Consider the following 22,928-nt stretch of genomic DNA (forward strand, 5'->3'; position numbering starts at 1 on the left):
TAACTGGCTCAAGAGGTTGTAAACAGAAACGGCGAATGTATAATTGATTAACTTATTGACATAATTATTGTTGTTTTTTTGAAAGTTATTGAACATTATTCCCCAACCTAATATTTTATACATCTAATTTTTAGCAGTAAATTATTCCAAAGACGGAGAGAGAACACAAAGTATTGACGTTTACTTACCAAAAAACTATAATTCATAGGAACTAAGTCTAGTCAACGGCAAGATTTTGAAAACATAAGGCGTTCTATAAGATGTCTGGGTTCCTCAGTAGTAATGATCTGAAGAATCTGGATATGGTCTTACCGGCACACACTGCTTGTAATCAGTCACTAAGATATTTTTCTACAAAAGCTAAAGCCGAAGTAGAAAAATTAAATACGTTTTTCAGCTTTAAGGTTAAAAGTTCGTGGCCTACAGATTCAAATGCTTTGGAATGGTCGAGTAAAGTAAGAAAAGTCAGACGCTTTTTGCTAAAGGTCGTAATATGTTGGCCGCACATGCTCACGAACGAATGCAGGAAATGCAGAGAGGATGTTGAGAAAACTTTAGAACACCTTCTGTGCGTTTGTCCGGCATTATTAAAAACGCGTTTAAAATGCCTGGGAGCCCCACTGTTTGAGTGTCTGGAGGATGTCTCAAAAACGGATCTCCCAGCTCTGCTTAGATTCGCCAAAAGCGTTGACATACTACATATACGATGTCTACTTTCAGTATTCATCCCTAACCTAACCTAATCTTTGTCAATGTTTAGTCTTATATAGTCACCATTCGGTTTCTCTTAGTGAAGATGACACCAAAAAAAAATTAATATGAATTCCAAAAAAAAAAAAACCAGAAAACGCATTCTCATTTAATTAATTTAAAACTTCTCGGATTTCCCATGGTCGAGGTCATATGCGGTTAGATCAACAAAGTGCTTTGTAGGGTCAGCGGTATTGGTTCCTAATGATTTATTGATTTTTATGTACTTAAGGCTAGAACTCACACATGACTTTGTATGCATTAATTATATACATATATACATATATATATATGTATATATATAATTGGCGCGTACACCCTTTTTGTTTTTTTTGAATGTTTGGTCGAGCTCCTCCTCCTATTTTGTGGGTTGCGTCTTGATGTTGTTCCACAAATGGAGGTCCCCGTTTCAAGTCGATTCCGAACGGCAGATATTTTTTTTTTGTTTTTTGTTTTTATGAGGAGCTTTTTCATAGCTGAAAAACACTTGGAGGTTTGCTATTGCCTGTCGAGGGGCGACCGCTATTAGAAAAATGTTTTTCTTTGTTTTGGTGTTTCACCGAATGGTAGTCTCGAACCAACCCATTTGGCTACGGCGGCATTAATTGCACTAATATAAAGTACGGAACTTATTTTGAGAATTGAGAAATTTTTTAACTTAAAAAACTTTTTTTTTTAACTAAAAAAAATATTAGAAAAAACGATGAAATTCCGGCAATGTGAATGTGTCTGTTGGGTCGGTTTTATATGGGGAAAAGCGCAATTTTTGGGTAAATGTGAACTATTCAATAAGAAATTATTATAAATTTTTTCTACACATTAACTTGAAAAGGAAATTATTCCTTGATTCATATCAACTACATTGAAGATTGAATTTTGGCACTTAGAAAACACCGAAATTTCGGTATCTCGGTATTGACATCCCAAGCAGGCGATAGCGCCGTTAATGTATTGGATGCATGTGAATGTCACAGAATTGGAGCAACGATCATTGCAATGGCGAGACGATAAAAAGTAAATAAAAATCCTTAGTTTAAAGGCGGTTGTGGGCAGCAAAGGAATATTGAGTGTTCTACGATAAGAAAATTATGAATGTGAATTACATAATTGAAAACCTCTTTGTGTGGGATCGCAAACTGTAAAATGAGTCCAATGCTGGGGTTCAATTCACGTTCTGCGTAAACGTGAAATGAAAAGTTTTTTCCCGTTTTCATTACACTTTCGACTCGAATGCCGTGAAACAATTAAAAGAAACGTTAAGATGTTTTCACATGAAAATAACAAAGGGGAATGAAACGAAATCTTTTCACTTTCTCATTTCGCACTCTGGTCGCGTGCGAAAGTGAAAACAGCTGCCAAAATATTTTCACATCAAAATTTTCCTTTCACAGATATTTCGTAGGAGAAAAATGGAGAAGTAGTAGTGCTAGGAAGACATCGGAGCACTATCGATACTATCGATGTTCGACATTATTTTAAACCATCGATTGTTTTTTTCCACTATCGATGTTTTGAGAAAATTTTCCATCTCTATACATTTTGTGCGTGGCTGATTTGGAGTAAGCAAAATAAGAAACAATTAAATAATTTTACTAATATTCTTTAATTCATTAGTTGAATTTTAATTGGTGTTGGTGCTCGGATGGTCGCAAGGATGGATAAGTTCGTTGGGAACAAAACAAAGGGTGATTATAACTTAAAATTTTTACCATTTGAAATTGCAAATTTATTTTTGTGTATGTGTATTTATGTGCACACAGAAAACAACAATGCGTGCGCTGCATGTGCAAAAACGGCTCTAACGAGGAGAGCAGCAACAAAACAAATAAGTTTGGAAAATCGGAAGTGTGGAATTTTTTTATCAAAATGAATGGTTCAAATTCTAAGTGCAAAGTCTGTGGTAGGGTTTATAAAACTTGCAATAATACGTCAAACCTCAGAGATCATCTTCGGCGATTGCAACCGGATATAAAATTATCAGACCATAAGTCTTCTGGCAATATTTTGTCTTTTATGGAAAGAAAATACGATAAGAGTTCTGATCGTACAATAGTAATTGACAATGCGATTTCTGAGTTCGTTGCCTGTAGCATTCAACCGTTCACCCTTGTTGAAGAGACCAGTTTCGGTAAATTAATGAAATTGCTGGATCCCCGCTATGAATTACCATCTAGGAAGACATTGAATCATGTGCAGTTGGAAAATTTGTTTATTAAAAATAAAGTTGACCATCTTGCTATTACGACGGATCTGTGGACTTGACGAGCAAGTAAATCATTTATCACTGTCACATGTCGTTTTATCGATGATCACTATATTTTGCGTTCAGCTGTGCTTTCTACAAACCTTTTGCTAAACGAAACAAACCATTCAGCACAACATACGAGGTGTGTTCAAAAAGTATCGTGAATTTGGAATTTCGCAAGTTACGTATATTCGAATTTCGATTTTTTGTGGCGATATGTTGGTACTCATGTCTCTCACTCATGCCGACGAGTTCGGCCATTTTGAATGTTTAGTTAATTATTGGCAGCTGCTTTGCTTGCACGTGTTTCGGCTTGTCTTCGATTTTTACCTATTCAAAAAGATGGATCAAAGAACCTGTATCACATTTTGTGTGAAAAACGAAGTTAAGTGCGCGGATGCATTCCGACTGTTGACTGTGTCATACGGAGAAGTTACTTTGGACCAAAGCAACGTTTATCGGTGGTACAAAATGTTCTCAGAAGGCCGAGAAGATGTGAACGATGAAAAGCGTGCCGGACGCCCGAGCCATTCAACAACAGACCAAAAAATTGATGAAGTGAGGAAAATGGTATTGGCCAATCGTCGAATCACCGTTAGAGAAGTTGCTGAGGACCTAGACATACCAATTGGCTCGTGCCATTCGATTTCTTTTTCAAAGATTTGGGCATGAGACGGGTCGCTGCAAAATTCGTACCAAAACTGCTCAATTTCGACCAAAAGCATCATCGCATGAACATTGCTAATGAGATGTTGGACTCTGTCCGCGAAGACCCAAATTTGTTCCAGAGGGTCATAACTGGTGACGAATCGTGGGTTTATGGTTACGACGTGGAAACCAAAGCTCAATCATCTCGATGGAAGCTGCCGCACGAACTAAGACCGAAAAAGCGCGCCAAGTTCGGTCTAATGTAAAAGTTTTGTTTACCGATTTCTTCAATTGCAGGGGCGTTGTGCATTATGAGTTCTTACCACAGGGTAAAACGGTCAATAAGGAATATTACCTGCAAGTTATGCGCAATTTGCGGGAAGCAATCAGCCAGAATCGCCCGGATTTGTTGAAGAACAAAAATTAGCTATTGCATCACGATAACGCCCCTGCTCACACATCGTTGCTTGTGCACAATTTTTGGCCAAAAACAACACACTAATGATGCCACAGCCACCGTATTTCTAAGATCTGGCCCCCTGTGACTTTTTCTAGTTCCCGAAACTGAAGAGGCCCATGAAAGGACGACGCTACGCTACGATTGACGAGATAAAGACGGCATCGAAGGAGGAGCTGAACAAGATAAATAAAATGATTTTTTGAAGCGCTTCGAAGATTGGAAAAAACGTTGCACTAAATAGATATTAATGAATAAATAAATAATTTTTGAAAAAAACACAAAATTCGCGATACTTTTTAAACACACCTCGTATTGGCGGAACAGTACGCTTAGTTTTAAATGAGTTGGCAAATTCTCCACAAGGTCAACGCAATTTTAACCGACAACGATAAAACAATGACTAAAATGTGCGAGAATATACAGAAAAGAAATTTGCCTTGCTTCGCACATACACTAAACTTAATAGTACAAGAAGCTCTTAAGATGGATGCGATACATTCGCTGGTTTTGAAGTGCAAACTCATTGTAACATTTTCTAAACAAAGGAACATAGCATTTGCAAAGCTTAGAAATGCACAGCAGCAAGGAAAAGAAAGCTTAAAACCCAAAGTCCAATCGGAAGAAGGTTCCCAAATGCTAATATATTCAATTTAATTGATAGCAGTTAACGTAGACTGTTGGGATATGGAAAACACACTATAACCAGATTATCCACGCTGCTGGATCCTTGATTCAAAAAGGAGAGCTTCCTTTTTTCTCACAACATTTCAAAGTCCGTAAAAGCGCCAAATCAGCAATTGTTTGCTTTTTTGAAAAGGAACCTTGCCAAAAACCCGAGGCCTGAAGGTGGCGAAGCCATTTCAAGCCCTCGAAACTATTATGAAAGTCCAAATTTGGATGAAGATTCTAACCCTCTTGATTATTGGAAGGTAAGTTTTTTTTATAATACAATTTTAGATAAATAATATCACTATGGTTTTTTGTAGTACATGAATGGAAATGACGCTCTGATGCCTCGCTGCAAAAAGTTTGTATGCATTCTGGCAACCTCAGAGGAAAGCGAACGCATTTTCAGCAAAGCTGGAATTGTTGCAAGTGACAAGAGGGCTTGACTTAAAGCTTCCACAGCAGATAAAATTATTTTTATGAGTCGAATCAATTGGCCACTAGAAGAATCTGATCTCTGAACAGTTATAAACACAATTGAATTGTGATATTTTATTTTAAATATTAGGTGCGCAACTAAAAAATTCGGCTGTAGCGTATCGAGAGCTACAAAAAGTTTATGGAGATGCTGTTTCAAATTGGAGGCATTGCTCAATGAGGATCCGTGTCAAACGCAAGAAGAGCTAGCTTCAGTATTAGGAGTTAGCCGCGAAACCATTTCCAAACGATTGCATGCATTGGGAATGATTTAGAAACAGGTTACTTGGATTCCTTATGAGTTAAAACCAAGGGATGTTGAACGACGTTTTTTCGCCTGTGAGCAAGTTCTCCGTCGCATTGTGACGGGTGATGAAAAATGGATTCATTACAGCAATCCAAAGAAAAGAAAGTCATGGGAACTGCCCGGTCACGCTTCTACGTCGTCGCCTTGGTCGAATTTTCACGCTATTCATGCTATATATTTGGTGGGACCAAGTTGGTGTTATTTACTATTAACTGTTAAAAACAAACGAAACCATCACTGGGGATCGGTATCAACTTCAATTGATGCGATTGAGCCGAGCACTGCGCGAGAAGCGGCCACAATACACGGAGAAGCATGAAAAAGTGATTCTACAGCATGACAACGCTCGGCCTCACGTTGGCAAACCCGTTAAAACCTACCTGGAAACATTGAAATGGGAAATCCCATCCCAACCACCATATTCTCCAGATATCGCGCTGTCGGATTATCACATGTTCCGATCGACGGCACATGGTCTAGCTGATCAGCAGTTCCATTCATATGAAGACATCAAAAAATGGCTTGATCCGTGGATTGCCTCAAAAGATGAACAGTTTTACCTCGACGGTATACGAGATCTACCAGAAAGATGGGAAAAGTAGTAGCCAGCGATGGGCAATACATTCAATGATTCACTTGCAACCATTTTTTCAGAATACTTAAAGTTGTATTTTCATCAAAAAAACAGCGAGAATAATAATTATTGCCCACCTAATAATATTTATATAACTAATAAAACTATATAATTCTAAGATTTAATACCTAATGAGAAATGTATTTTCTATCGTATATATTTTTATACAAATGAATTGCAACAGTGGCTTTAAGTTTATTTATTTCTGTTATTTTTTATTTCATAAAATGATTCTCGGTATAATTTTTTATATTTTGGTTTTCTTCATAATAAGAAGTATAAAGTATATCAATCGCTCAAATGAATTGAGTTTTGTTGTAAATAAACTTAGCCTTAAATAAATGCATGTTTATTTTTAATTTACCAAGATTGCAAAATATAATTAGTTTCAAGGCGATAATATCGATGTTTATTAGTGCAAAATATCGAAACATCGATTGCGCAAAACATATATGTTTTCCCGGCTCTAGCCGTCTTGTTGAAACCAAATGTTGTGGAGATCACTGGCTTCAATTTCCGGCATGAAAAAGTCGTTTGTGTTCGCCATTCACTGTTACATTGACGCCAGCCTCGCTTGGAAGAAATATGCACCGAGGATTCTTCCAGCCCATAGGCCGAAGCAAACGGTTGTTTTTAATGGATGTAATGGCCCTAGACGCTCAATTTTACATTATTGGATGAGTCTCGGCCGATTAGAAAGTGAAGAGAATATTAGGGCTGTTAATGAGTTTTTTGCCGAAGACCTGGAAGAATCGATTGGGCGCAGATCTCAACAACTTGGCACTACTTGGGCGATTTTACGCAAAGATCTTGATTTGGAAGCGTAAAAAATAGAGCTAGTCCACGATTTAAAGCTGGGCGATCTTCCAAAGTGTCATAATTTCAGTAGTTGGACTCTTGACTCTGGAGGAATCCTCGGCCCATATTTCTTCCACGACGAGGCTGGGGTCAATGTAACAATGAATGGCGAACACTAGCACCGTCATGATAGACGAATTTTTGATGCCGGAATTTGAAGCCCGTGATCTCCACAACATTCGGTTCCAACAAGACGGCGCTATTTGTCATACAATGGATTTACTGCCACGTCGTTCCGGTGAGTAGTTTATCTCTCATCTCGGGCCAGTGGATTGGCCGCCAACATCGTGTGATATCACACCATTGGAATTTTATTTGTGGGGGTGTATAAAGTCTAAATGCTTTGTGGATAAACCAGTTTCGATTGAGTCAATAGAAGCCAACATTACTAAATTTATTCACGAGACACCGACCGAAGTCTTCCAGCGAGTCATTCAAAATTGGTGTTTACGGATGGCCCTTACGTGGCAGTTGCGGCCAACATTTGAAGGGTTTTTTGTTTTTTTTTTAACAAATGTCTTGAATGGTTGTACAAAAAAATAGTAAAGATTACCGATGCCTCTAAATTAGTCAGCCTCTACGTATAACTAATATTTAAAATTAATATTTTATATCAAAGAAAAAGAACTTATTTGAAGTATATTATTTTTTTGTAAGTTTATTTTGGTACAATTAAATAACCTTTAAAAACTAGTTTTAAGCAAATGTAGCACATGAAGAAACGTTTTTATTAAAATTAAATATAAAAAATAAAGAAATGAAGATAAATAAGTTTTATAGTTGAGTGTTATTGGTAAAAGCATCTTCCACTATTTTGTCTTGTTGTCTTTTTGCAATGTGCAAGATTCCTCAAAGTCCTCTAAAAAAACCTCATCGAACCGCACTCTTGCCCGAAGTAAGAAATTGTATAGCACCAAATTGGTGTTGATTATAAATCCTGCATTTTGCGGAGTGTAAAAAAGAGTTATTTCCTTTGACAAACAGCGAAACCTGGATTTTAGTATACCGATACATCATTCTGAGCTTTCAGAGCTCTAGTTGACTTGTGCGCCACGTTGCAACGTTCTTCAGCAGTTGCAGATGTTAGATCCATTCGCTTTGCTTCGTTATCCAGTTTGCAAAAGGTAGAACTAACAGCCAGACCATTAAGGAACAGCCTTCGCAAAAAGTGCAAATCCTTCAAAGATTCTACGGATCCGTTCAGCGTTTCGGAAGTGAGGTTTATGCAGCTATTTGCGCTGACAAAAGAATTTTGTACTAATGTCCTTTTCATTCTGACAACGCGCAGCCGGAATTTCGGAACGGTTATTACTAATTCTTAGACATTTTCTTCCGAAATATACAATATATATATATAATTGGCGCGTACACCCTTTTTGGGTATTTGGCCGAACTCCTCCTCCTATTTGTGGTGTGCGTCTTGATGTTGTTCCACAAATCGAGGGACCTACAGTTTCAAGCCGACTCCGAACGGCAGACTTTTTTTTGTTATGAGGAGCTTTTTCATGGCAGAAATACATTCGGAGGTTTGCCATTGCCTGCCGAGGGGTGACCGCTATAAGAAAAATGTTTTCCCTTATTTTGGTGTTTCACCGAGATTCGAACCGACGTTCTCTCTGTGAATTCCGAATGGTAGTCACACATCAACCCATTCGGCTAGGGCGGCCGCCGAAATATCTAGGTATATTTTACAGAACTCAGAGCCAGCTGATTTCACATTTCAATTTGAAATATGTTTTTCAAAATATCTTAAAAATGCTGAGCGTTTCCATAAGGCAGTGATTTTCGGAAGATACCAAATTTTTGAATGTGAAGAGGTTTACTTGAGCTTCATGTCAGGCTAACAGCAATATTAGAATATAAGTTTTTATATTGTACAATATGAGTTTTATACATCATTTAATTTATTAACTTTTTTTATTGAGGAAGCAAAGTTATTGCGTCTAAATTGTCAGTATGTTTGTGCCATGGATACAAAAATGAGTTTCGAACAAAGTGCTAATATCAAATTTTGTTTTAAAATCGGTAAAACGTTTACCGAAACATTTGAATTGATGGAAAAAAGTTTATGGCGATTATATCTATCTCGTGCCAGAGTTCATGAGTGGTTTACAAGTTTCAGAAATAGTTGTGAGGGCATATGTAAATGACAATGAACATACGAGCCGCCCAAAATCAGTAATCACCGAAAACTCCATCGAAATTTTTCGTAAATTTATCAAAAATGAACCAAAATCATCATTGAAATTTATGGACTCGGAGTTGTATATATCCAAAACGTCGATTTATAGTATTTTAATTGATCATTTAAGCTTACGAAAGGTCTGTGCACGTTTCATTCCGCACAAGTTAACTGAGGACCAAAAATTGCTCAGAATTCAACATTCTAAAGATCTCATGAAAGAAGCGAGAAAACGCGAGAACTTTATTTAAAATATTGTAACTGGTGATGAAACGTGGTGTTGCCAACATGAACCTGAAACTAAGCGTCAGAGTACAGAGTGGAAGACTCCAGATGAGCCACCACCCGAAAAAACGCGCTTGGAGAAGTCAAAATCAAGTCGATGCTCATTTGTTTTTATGATTCCAAGGGAATTGTCCACAAGCAGCTCGTGCCAATGGGCCAAACCGTCAATGCAATTTTTTATCTTGGCGTTTTGAAGCGTTTGTTGAATCGCATTCGTCGAATTCGCCGTGAATACCATCTCATTGATCCACTCTTGTGACTGAGTTTTTGACTAGAAATCGCATTTTAACCATCAATGACTTACCGTATTTGGCTATGAAAGGAAAACGTTATGCGTCCGTAGAGGCCATCCAAAAGGATTGTACCGACATTCTGAAGGTCATTCCGGCCAATGACCTGAAACACTCTTTCGAAAAGCTTTTAGATCACGCAAAACAATGTATCGAGGCCAGAGGGGACTATTTTGAATAAATAAACTCAAAGCAAAGATCCTGTCGTTTCAATTTTAGCTCAGTCTTGTTTATTTTGGACTTCACCTTGTATAATTAGTTTGAAAAGTGGTGACTTTCATGACTATACTTGCATGTTTTTAAAGGGAACCTTTATGATGTCCTCCTCGAATTCTCAGGTATCAATTCAGTAATTAGTATAATTACACCATTGTTCAACGGATTCCATGCCTAGTATACTAATGGGTCGAGGCTGTGTAATGGCTGTACCAGGCCATCAGAATCTCTACTTAGAGACCAGTTAAATATATTCTAAATAAATGATTTCGCATTTAAATTTTCTGCCCTTGAACCCAGGCTAAGGCGCAGATAGCAGTTACGTCATAGTTATAGTGGTCGGTATTATAACAGGACGCGCTTTAAGAAGTTCACAAGGAAAGTGGCTGTATTTATTTTCTAAAGCTTTTTGCGACAGCTGCATATACGACGAAAAAGTAAAAAAGTGTTGAGCATTAATCTCCCGGTAATGTACTGTTTTGGCTACAACCGTGATCTACAAAAATACTCCCTTGAATATCCAGCGGATTTAGTGTCTGTGATCACTCACTGTATTTTGTTCTTCATAAAGCGTATTAGTGTTCCAACTTTATGTGAAGGCAAAACAAGAGGAGCCCGCAAGGGAGCAGAGGTCGCGGTCGACCAAAAAACATTTGGAGAAGGTCGATGTTGTGCGAACTAGCAGATGCCGACATCTCATGGGACGGTGCAAAAACAACAGCATAGAACCGTGTACGATGGAAGAGTCGTGTCGAATAAGAAAAAAAAAAAAAAAACAGATGGCACCACTGTGGCAATAATCTGAGTAAACGATAGTGATATCAATAATTTCTATTTACGGAATTTTTAAGAACAATGCAATAAACTTAACAACCCAATATATTTCGTGGTGTCAAATACTTAGTGAGTAATCGGATACTGTTGACCCAACTCTTTTATATTCAAAAATGTAGTTCAATTTGATGATGGCTTTAGATGAAAATGTGTATTTACTTTTACTTAATAATTTTGTATCTGTAGTGTGCTGACTTTTTGACCTAAATGATCTTTTGTGCCTTTTTACTTTTACGTAGGGAGACATAGAAAATAGAAAACTTTAGGGCAGTTTTTATAGATTTTTTTATTTTTTGATTTTTTTATGCAGCGTTATGCGGGTGGACAAGTTTGTAGTAAGGGCTATAAGTTTTGAACAAATTTGTTTGTGGTTTGACAGCACGTGCACATCCCACGAAAATTGACAGCTGAAAGATTAAATTCATTTGGCTTCAGAAAATCCTAATTTGCTTGCAGTGTGATCGAGGTTGCAGGCCAAAAGATAGGATAAATAAAATATTAATTTAAACATACGCCAGTTTTCTTCTAAAAGGACTTATTACGATGAAAATAAAACATACTTCAATTTATTATAAAAACTAGTTTTGCTTAAACAAAAAAAATATTGCTTAGACATTAATATTAACAAGATTAACTTTTTTTTGGTAATATTTTTGTTTTTGTAAAAAAAGAGAAAAAACAAATGCTTTCCATAATACCGTGTATATGTATAGTATGTATGTATGTATGTATGTATGTATGTATGTATGTAGGCGTATGTACTTCTTGATATTGCCAAAATCCCATAAAAGCCTATCAATTTACCAAGGCGGAAAATTTTACCAGTTTCGCTAGGAAAAGCTCAAAATGGCGACACTGGCTGCGCACATCGTTTAAAGGCAAACGAAACTTATTTGCGTGCTTTTACGCCAATTGCGGCGCCGGTGTCTTAATCTCAGCTTTAAAAGCTTTTTGTTGAACTGCTTTACACACACACACGCACTTCTATATTACATGTGAGTAACCGTTTAGGAGGGGGGGAAAAGCGCCATGACGCGATTTGGATACATTCACTGTGTCGAGCTTTGGCAGCAGCTCCAACACATGGATAGCTAAGGTTAGGTGGTCTGCTCTTAGAAAGAATTCACATGGATAACTCAAACGGAGCGGAGAGCAAATACCCGCAAACCCATTACATTAGAGTAGTGTAAAAATTAAGTTGAGTATATTCGTGGCTCATCAATTTCAAGCGCTGTAGATGGAGAACTGAGCGAAGCGTCATAAAAAGCCACAATGCGGTGTATTTCGCCTCAAATGAGTTTGCTTCCCACTCCATTTCGTAGTACAACACATTTCAGCCGTAAAGTGAGTTTTTGCCAGCCATCAAATACCAGTTACTTGCGCACAACGGACGCGAATACAACAAATCAATTGATCGACGGCAGCGTACACTACGAGATATATTTTATGGAGGGTATAAGCGATTAGTGGGGAATCAAACGAAATACTTGTTAAGTCTAAGAAAGTGAGATTAACATTGCCGATAGCAGCGATTAAAAAAGTTTGACGGTTAAGAAAAAATAAACACAGTTTGGTAGCCGGTGCGAGTATAAATTGGCACAAGACACGGCGTATGCGCTGCGAACATTTCAATTCATAATTAAATGTAGCCAGTGATACATTCTAAAAGAACGATTGTTTCATTAAATTAACGTAGTACGTAGTTGGGTTGTTGGTTGAGTGCAAAGCGGAGAGCCGAAAAGTGGTAAAGTGCCAAGGCAAAGCAAACATAGAATTTTGTAAGCTTCGAAAAGGCGGAGACCACAAATAAATAGTTATTTAATTATCGGTAAGTAAAGTGAATGGCAAAGGGTGCATTAAAGAAATTTACTAATTAAATAATATATATAAATAATTAAAAATATAAATATATATATTACGTACATACAAAATTGAAAGTTGGACTTTTTAAGTCCGAAAATTTAAATAGGGGAAATAATGCGAAAAATCGTGAAACTCAGAAATGAGCGCATGCGCAACAGCTGTGGCCCACAAAGCTCCAAGTGGTTGTTGAGAAAATAAAAAAATAAAATAAAAACAACAAATGCAATTATTGTAGCAACAATCGCGAGTAATAAGCTTAGCAAAAAAAAGCAACAACATAACGACGATGGCGAAATTTTTAAAATTTTGGAGTGAATGAATGGCAAACATGAAGCACAAAACCAAAAACTACAGATTACATTTTTTTGGTTTTTTAATACCTGCACGTATAGACATTTTTACGATTTGTCTGTTTTATGCTAACTCTATATACAGGGTGAAACAAACGGGAATATCTTTTTGGAAAATTAAAAGAAAAATATATATTTCAAATAAATAGAAAAAAATAAATAATTAAAAAAAATATATATTTAAAATAAGGAAATGAAAGAAACAATTTTTTAATAAAATATTAAAATAAAATGAAATATAATATATATACAATATATAAATATATTTAATAATAATATTAAAAAAAATGTTTATTTAATTTTTTTATTAAAAAAGAACGATGCACAAAATCGGTCAAAATTGGCCCGACTGGGGATTGTAAAAGATCATCATTTTCTGACAGCTTTGACCTCGCTGAATCGAAAAATGACACTTAGAATGTTGTAAACCCTGGGGAAAGTGTTGAAAAACCACCCTCATCCCTTAATCTCAAAATATGAATATAAACTGTAAAACATTTTAATACAAAAATAGCACGAGTTTTATTCTCATATATTATTTAATTTTATAAGTAAAAAGATGTAAAATCAGATACACCCTTATCAGTTTTAAAAAACCACCTCTTTGCACCCTTACATTGAGTGAAGTAATTATCTATTGTTTTAATCATTTTTTTCATCCCAAGATTATTGTCATTAATAATATTTTTTCTCTCAAGCGAGCTGATAATTACCCCATAGAATTTTAATACCCCCTGGTATTTTTGAAACCCCCCCTATTATATCCTTCTTACAAAATACAATCAAAAGTGTCCAAAAAGCCGAAAGTTGTCTCTTTTTCTAATCCATATAATCTTTGTCCTATATGAATGTTAAAAAGACTCTAGTAAACTTCAAAATCCCCACACTAAAAAAACTCACCCCCTTTACACCCCTTATATAAAAATAAATCATTAAAATTCCCAAAAAAGCGTAAGAAATCTATTCTTTTTTGCTTTCGTTACTTGCTTCTTGGCAATATGATCACGTCTAATTCATCCTCCGAAGCTGTAAATTAGATGTAGCGTATTCATTCTTCTTCTTCTTGTGATTTTTGCTAAAAAAATTGACAATATTAACACTATTTTTTTATCAGTATATAAGTTTCGACTATTACTTATTTTTTAAGGGATGTAAAAAAGGTTGTTTTTTAAGCCATCAGGTGCTCCTTAAATTGATTAGAATGTTTTTGAAATAAGGTCAAGAAGCAAGTAACGAAAGCAAAAAAGGGTGGTTTCAAAAATACCAGGGGGTATTAAAATTTTATGGGGTAATTATCAGCTCGCTTGAGAGAAAAAATATTATTAATGACAATAATCTTGGGATGAAAAAAATGATTGAAACAATAGATAATTACTTCACTCAATGTAAGGGTGCAAAGAGGTGGTTTTTTAAAACTGATAAGGGTGTATCTGATTTTACATCTTTTTACTTATAAAATTAAATAATATATGAGAATAAAACTCGTGCTATTTTTGTATTAAAATGTTTTACAGTTTATATTCATATTTTGAGATTAAGGGATGAGGGTGGTTTTTCAACACTTTCCCCAGGGTTTACAACATTCTAAGTGTCATTTTTCGATTCAGCGAGGTCAAAGCTGTCAGAAAATGATGACTTTTACAATCCCCAGTCGGGCCAATTTTGACCGATTTTGTGCATCGTTCTTTGTTTTTTATTTTCTTATTTAAAAAATATTTTTTTTATTATTTTTTAAAATATTCGAAATATACCAAAAACATTTTAGTTTTTCAAAAACATATTTTTGTTTGTTTCATCCTGTAGAGCTAACACAAAATAGACGAATCGTAAAAATTTCTATATATTCAGGTATAAAAAGCAAAAACAAAAATTATAATATATAGGCATGCATATATGTAGGTATAATTGGCGCTTACACCCTTTATTTGGTGTTTGGCCGACTTCTACTCCAATTTGTGGAGTACGTTTTAATGCTTTTCCACAAATGGAGGGACCTACAGTTTTAAACCGACTTCGAACGGCAAATGAGAAGCTTTTTTCTGGCAGAAACACACTGGAAGGTTTGCTATTGCCTGCTGGCTGACAGAAAAAACTTTTTCTGTCATTTAGTGTTGTATGCACAGAGATTCGCACCTGTGTACTTCCGAATGTTAGTCACGCACCAAGCCATTCGGCTGCAGCGGCCGGCTTAGGAATACCAATAAATCACTTTTGCTTTTTGCAATCACGATTCCATTCATGTGATTACTCTGACTGGCTTCGTAGTTCGAGTGCCAACCTAATTTTTCCATGACCTTGACGCTGATATTCGTTTCAAGGGAATCAAATCGTAGCAGCGAGACGTCCAAATTAAATCGCCATGGTGGTTGATAAGATAACTTCCGAACTTAGTTCGAAAAAAAAGTATTATTTGACGGATTATGTAACTTGGCTCACCACCTGCCTAACACTGAAAATTTTCCAAGTGCATATTTTCAACTGGCCCTATGTTCCACGCTGGAACTCTAGGAATTTATGGTGATATATTCAATACTAGCCCACAGAAGTTGTTGTTGTTGCCAAACGTGTAAGTTCGACGGGGTCGGTCTAAAAGAAGCTAATAATTATGGTTCTGATGCCAGTCGCAGATGATGCCACCACCCCGAAATTCCCACTTAACTGTCACTTATTTGCATTGTACAGATCCATAAGTAAAAACACTCTCAGTTGGTTGCCAAGAAATACCCACAGCTGGGATCACCTGATTCCAAAACGGTCTTTTATGGAACAGGGTTGCCTAAAAAATTATTCAAATTCATAGAAAAATATATGAAAAACGCTATAAAATGAATATTTCTGAATAAAAAGCATTATTATAACTAAGAGATATATTAAAAATATTTGCTATAGTAAACTTTCCAAGTCAAAGATATATAATTTTATATATTTTTTGCTTTTGCCGATATTTTATTTATTTTTTTCTGTTACCATAAAAATTCTAATTTGGCATAGAAACCCGTAATACACTCAAGCAAAATGATCAAGCACTCACGCCATCACACACTGTCAAAAAATAAGAAGAAGAAGAGTGTTTTTACTTGCATTCTTCTGCAATGCTTATTTGTGAATGCGCTGTGCTCCCGACAATCACTTGATGGCTTTCCCATCGTCAAAAATGGCAAATATTGTTTGTTCATAATAGTCAGTGAGCTCAAGCAGAAAGCCTTCAATGTTCGAATAATTTTGTAATATTCCTATCGCGGAATACAGGTTTTGGAAGGGAACAAATTTTCAGCTACAAATTAACACCTAATTGAAGCAGATACCCGTGTTTTGACCACCCTTTGTTTTAATCACATTTACTTGCATATATGTATGTTCGTGTGTGCGCTTCATTATTCATATGAAAAATTTACTACTTATATTTATAACTATACAGTCTTAATCACTTTACTTGTTCCTATAGGTATGTCTGTATGTATGCCGGCATGTATGCAAAAGGCTTAAACCCAGTTCATCAACTGGTTGTTAGCCACAATATGACTGACAAATCACTGTGCAAAGTAGCTTCTTGTAACCACTTAAATTGATTTGGAAATTTTGCTATTTTATGGCAATCATAAACCGCAGAGCTAAATTACAGATTACTTAACAAACATAGAAATATGCAAATACCGAAGCAGAAGAGTAGAGTTAATTTTTATTAAAGTCTTCATTTGGTTTACAATCCCAAGTAAAAGTAAAAATAAAAAAATCTCCGGTCACTCCACACATTTTGTATAGACGACTCTGATATTTTGGCATCTACGAGTACCTGGAATGTCTCGCTTATTTTCCACTTGTTGATGTCCTTGCAAAGTAAGAGTTAAATTTGAAAGATGCAGTTGTCGGCACAAGACCAGAGTGAAGGGTTTAGCCTAGCTGACACTGCATTCATGCGTATATTTTTAAAAGCTTCGAATTCAGGCCAGCTAAGAAACAATGTCGCATTGGTCTGGCGGTAAAAAGTAACCACCATTAACCTTCTGGAACCATGTATATATAGATATATATGGTATATATTTTCCCATAGTTCCTAGATGAAACATAGGGCCTTAACCTTCTGAAGCCATGGGCATGTGAAACTGTTCTTAGATGAAACGGAGATGGAAATAATTGACGGTAATTTGTCAGAATTTATGTTATCAATCACAAATAGAGGCTTCCCAACCACTGTTTTGGATTAGTAGGAGTTTACCAGGAATACCAAAATGAAATTTTGTTTTCTAAGAGCGATCGCAATGGCTTCTCATTCCTATTTCTGCCATTGACAGCCCCTCATAAAAAATATCTTCCGTTCAGAGTCGGCTTAAAACTGTATTTCGCTCCATGTGCGAAAGCTCATAAGACATTAGTGTAATATACTTTACTTACGTTTACTCTAACAGCAAAGCGGCCATCAAGCACTTATCTTTCGAATGCCTTCTTTTTAAACTTCTATAGCTACGAGGACAAAGTAATGTACAAGGGTATAGAAATTAGATAGCCAAGGTCTCTGAGCAATAGGTGTTTTGAAGCTATTTTGCACAAAAATTGTCAGCTTTGCAACAGTTTAAAGTCGCGAATTTATGCTATCCCGAAGTTGACGGTGATTGTAGAAGTTGTACGAGAAACCAACGCAGAAAAAACCAACTCAGCTAACTTAACTTTGGTGAATTTTTGAACAAAGTTTAAACTTGCGAGGTTAGAAATTTTTTCTTAGTTTAGTTAGACGTAAGAGCTCAAAAGGCCTGCTAGCACTAAAATCTTCGTACCTAAATACATAACGAATCTTACTATACTCAACCATAGTTTGCAGCTCTGCGGAAGATCTTCCAGTGTAGAAATCAAAGAACGCAGGAGCTTTCTTTCACTACATTTCTTTTGTTCTTAGTTTTACATGGAAAGATAGATAATTTTATTTTTGTGGACCGCTTTTAGGGTTTCATCTTTGTTTCAGTCAATTAAACAATTTTCGGAGTAATTGTCGATATTCACAAATAAAGTGTAAATATTATATCATAAATAAAGGCCACAAATAGCCCACTGTAAATATTAGCCAGTAAAGATGTTCTCACTCCACACTCTACCCGAACTTAGCTTCTCCAATGAGAAGTTGCTTAATCGCTCCAGATCCTCATAAAAAATTATCCCCCAGAATTTTGAAACCAATTCCTTGAAGTCTTGCACAATCGTGCTTATGGAGGTGAATATTCTCTGACCCTTTCTCATATTACAGATTCTACGGGAATCATTATGCTGAATATTGTGCTGTGACAATTTGGCCGCCAGGTTCATCGTTTTTACATAGACATAGAGGCTTGAGAAGTTTCGAGAAAAACAAAACTTTGCTGCTGTACAGATGAGTCCATCTGCTGGCTACAACTGCCATTTCTTGCCCAAAAAAATTGGCAGGGTTTGTTTGCTACTACTTGGAGAAGGTCTTATTTCAGATCATTATGTAGTCATTTGTCTGCTCAGATAGATGCTGTACGGGGAAGGGATTGTACGAATCTTCGAAAGTTTTTAATACAAATTGAGTTAGTCCTTACCGACCTAAGCGTCCTTATTGCAGAAAAGTGGAATTTTTCCGAAGTGAGAACCAATATGCTTACCAACTTTGTCGCCAAATCATTTCATTGAATTTCAGCTTGAAAAACTTTTGGAAGCCTGAAAAATTCCTTTTGTTAGAGTTACTGGGACACTCTATCCATTTCACTTTTGAACAGGAAGCAATTTTAAGTCAAAAGAGTTTGTATGTGACTATGGTCCTATTCAGAAGGGCCCGGTTTTGAGAACCACTGTGGGCACAAAACACCAAATGATGGTTATGGTAATGGTAATGGTTGTACAGCCGAAAAATGGGGTTGGCCAAATAAATATACCTTTTGCTCCTTTTTGGCATAAAACTCGCCTGCTTTCTCGTTTTCCTTCGTGCCCCTCATATACTGATACCCAAATCAGTGAGACCTGATTATGAGTGGCCAGTTTGTTGAGAGCATTGCTACACTCTACATCAGGTGATAGAAATAGTTAAAAAAATAGCGGTCGCCCCTCTGTAGATAATGGCAAAGCTCCGAGTGTATTTCTGTCACGAAAAAGGTTCTCATAAAAAAATATCTGCCGTTCGGAGGCGGCGCACACTGGGGATTTTTGTACAGAGCTGCAGAAAAAAGTATACATCCAAAAAAATATTTACATTTTTACTACTAACGAAGTTGTATATATTTGTGTATGAAAAGAACATGTTTAAAAATAATTTTTTTTTTTATTTTAAAAAAACAATGTCAAAACAAAATTAAAAGTGTTTCGTTATCATTATGCACACACTAGAAAGCGTTTAGTTATTATCATTGCCAAAAAATAATCAGTGGCGCCTGGTGGCACCTAGTTTCTGACCGTAGGTAAATGTAGCTCAACGTGCAGATCCAAGAATATGAAGGAATATGATTTTTTTTTGTAAAATTAATTATAAATAGATAATCAAATGCTTCACAGCCTTTGTTCTTCCGGCTAAAATATATAAAAATATCGTACCCTAAATGAAAAATAAAAAATTGGACGTCGGCTCAAGCAAAAGGAAAAAAAACACCTTGGGCTTTGAAGTTTTTTCTTAGTCAGTTCAATACTATAAAGAAATTATACTTTTACATATCTATAAAAAAACTGTAAGTCGGAGTTTAGTAATTCTTTTTGATTTTATTGTTGGTTCTATTCTGGAATTTAGAAATACCATTAAACATTGCGTAGGTGGTATGTTGCAAATTTGACTTTCTTCCGCTAAATCCCCAGTGTGCGGCGTAAAACTGTAGGTCCTTCAATTGTGGAACAAATTCACAACGCATACCACAAATAGCAGGAGGAGCTCGGTCAATAAAGGTTGTAAGACCCAATTATATATTTGCGTTGAGCAGAAAAGTGCGCAAATGCTGAGAATGTCGAAAGCAAGCCGATAAAGCTTAGCCCTATGACGTTTTTAATACATTTTTGTTTTCGGGTGTGTAACCAAACCCAACTGGTCAAGTGGAACATTGGAACTATGGAACATTTTCTACATCTTGACCCCCTCTCTATCAATCATCTCTGCCAGTCATCTACCGTTTACTTACCTACTAAATTCATTGAAATACATTAATACGAAATTTATTGAAATACATTTCAAGCGAATCAAAAGACAGTCTATAAGTAACCACTTTACAAATATCAATAAAAATATCTTTGTGATCTTGATCAAAATGGATGCTAAGAAAGAGAAATAGCGAAAACTAATAAATTGACAGCCTAAAATGGACACAAATATTTAGGCATATATTTAAGTGTTTTATTCATTCATTATCAAATGCATGAGTTTACGGAAATACATACATATTTATGCATAATATTATTTATACTTATACCAATATAAATACATTAAAAATGAGGCCTATTAATACGAGCTGCCGTGTCTGCTCAACTTGCCTGCCATTTAATATCAACACTGCAAAATTTGTATTTGTTCGCCAAAGATTTATTAATAATACTACAGGCTGTCCTTGAGTACAGTTCGTTGTTGCCAAAATCAAATCAAAACTGTGGTGAAGTCAACTTAAATGAAATAATTTAGACATGCACGTCGCTGGCGGAAAACAAGTTTCAAAATGTTTTTCGCGAAAAGTAGGCCAAACTGCAGGCGTTCCAAAAATGGTGGTCAGCACAAAAATAGCCAATTCAGCAAATCAGAAAAAAAATATAAAAAATTAAAAGTATAACAATTTTTAATTTACAAGAATAGGCTGGAGCTTGTTGACAGTAAATGTAATTACATATTTATGTATCTAAATATGATTCGTCATCATTCGCGAAAGACCTTGAAGAAAAAAGCGAAATAAAAACATTTCCTACCAAAAGTACTTACAAACTTATGTATGTATGTATGTGCATATCTGGTACTTTTTCGATATCGTCAGCTCATTTTGGGGGCCATACTTTCAACATAATGTCGGATGGGGCCATTGTGAATGGTGATGAGTGGGCGTTTATGTATTTATTTTCAACGGTTTTAGTAGTTAAAATCTTTGGCTAGTTTCTGGGAGAACGTCATAACTAATAACGAGAAAAATGCCATCGAATTCAATTCTTCTTCAATTTCTTCTTCAATTTACTTTGTCTCCCTAAGTAAAAGTAAATACGAAGGCGGCTTGAAATCTTCGTGCAAAGTCAGAGAGATGACACTAATGGCGCGTATCGAGATCATGTTTAGTTAGTAGCATCTCTTGGAAGAACACACACCAAATTTCAGTCAGATCGGTCTTTGTCTTTGGGCTTGGCTTGAATCGCGAAAGACTAGTGGTTTTCCATCATTCCATTCCATTTTCCATTACGACAACGCACCAGTTCCCGCCTCAGCAGTTGTGGTCGCAAAAGTAATGGGAATAGGGTTCCAATTCGTTTCATATTCCCCCTATTCTCCATACTTTGCTCCCTCGGACTAGTATTTCCTCCCCAATTTGAAGGAATGTTTGGCCGGAAAATTATTTTATTCAAACGAGGAGGTGATTACAAAAACGAGTGGCTATTTTTCAGACTTTGACAATTTCTATTATTTGAAAGGGATCGGTAAACTAGAACATGATTCGACGAAGTGTATAAGCCGAAAAGAAGACTTTCTCGAAGTGTATTGGTAGGGATCGATAAACTAGAACAGGATTCGACGAAGTGTATAAGCCGAAAAGAAGACTTTCTCGTAGAATAACAAAAGATTTACCCAAAACAATTAAGTCGTTTTTATGTTTGCATGGAAGTTTCAAACGACCCTTTAAAGCATTTTCATCTAAGACTACATAAAATAAGAGCTGGTAGAGGAAGGCACTGCTGCACACCTATCCACATTTTTTGTTTTTTTGGATTATTGCGTTCCTCAAGCAAAGAAATGGCATGGAATTGCATTAAAAGTTGGAAGTAAAAATTAAGTATAAATGTAGAGTGCCACTGCCGCAAATGTTTGCTTATGAGTGTATCCATCCTGGTACTATTTTGTATTTTTTTTTTTACATTGTAATTAGTTAAAAAATTAGGAACTAACGCAAAATTTGGATTAATTTTGTGTAATACAAATAAATTTAATAATTCGCTGCACAAAGCTTGTCCAGGAGTGAGTTACTGCGTAAGATGGTGCGTTTTTTTTTCGTTTCAGCCTTTCTTTCCATTTACCTGGGTCAATTAGGGTTGAGGCTTCGCTATTTACATGGTGGCGTAGTCTTTCCATACGAGACTTAGCATTTCTATTGATGGCAAACGCAGCAGTAGAATACTTCTGGGCCAGGGTTGAGCTTGATACCAGCCCTGAAAAGAAGTATTTGGAGCAGACTTGCTGCATATATTTGCTCCTATAACGATAGATGAGTGGTAAGGTACGTTGCACTAGACTGGGGTGGCAGCCCTTGGTCGAGAAGAAGCCGAGTAATTCTGGTAACGTAGAACCCGCTGCCATGGGAATGGTTTCTGTTGATCGGAATGGCAACTGATTCTATGCCAAGGTTGTGGTCGACATCGATGTTGTGAACGTATCGAGGTGGATTAACAGCGTATTGTAATACTTTACTTTGGAATCTTTCTATTGATTTTGTATTGGTGGAGCTTAAGCAGCCCCATAGCTGAATCTCATAAGCTCAAATTGGTTGATGCACCTGCTTGTACGGGAGAATTTTATTGTATATGGATAAATAAATCTCATTCTAACTTTTCTTGTTTCTTTTTCTTTTTAACTTTAGCATTCCCTCTAAGCTTGGTATCTAGTGTCGCACCTAAGTATTTGGCGGTGTTGTGGTACGGGATTTGCACACCCGTTATGTGTGGTGGTAGATAATTGATCTTCTTCTGTGTGCAGC

At 36.2% G+C, this 22,928-nt stretch overlaps 1 protein-coding gene and 1 long non-coding RNA gene across 2 annotated transcripts in view; both read left to right on the forward strand.

The window, feature by feature from the left end:
* The first annotated feature begins 1,648 nt into the window (after positions 1 to 1,648).
* LOC128865074 (uncharacterized) lies at positions 1,649 to 2,805 on the forward strand. Its single transcript, XR_008454738.1, has 3 exons — positions 1,649 to 2,309; positions 2,365 to 2,435; positions 2,511 to 2,805. It is a non-coding gene; the product is annotated as an uncharacterized LOC128865074 (long non-coding RNA).
* Positions 2,806 to 12,160: 9,355 nt separating this feature from the next.
* Positions 12,161 to 22,928, forward strand: part of LOC128863280 (alpha-tocopherol transfer protein-like) — a 59,156-nt gene continuing 48,388 nt past the window's right edge. The window contains exon 1 of the mRNA XM_054102380.1: positions 12,161 to 12,680. The gene's annotated coding sequence lies outside the window, so the exon portion shown is untranslated. The remainder of the gene's footprint in view (positions 12,681 to 22,928) is intronic.

Source organism: Anastrepha ludens, chromosome 5 (assembly GCF_028408465.1).
Source record: "Anastrepha ludens isolate Willacy chromosome 5, idAnaLude1.1, whole genome shotgun sequence".
Lineage (NCBI taxonomy): Eukaryota > Metazoa > Arthropoda > Insecta > Diptera > Tephritidae > Anastrepha > Anastrepha ludens.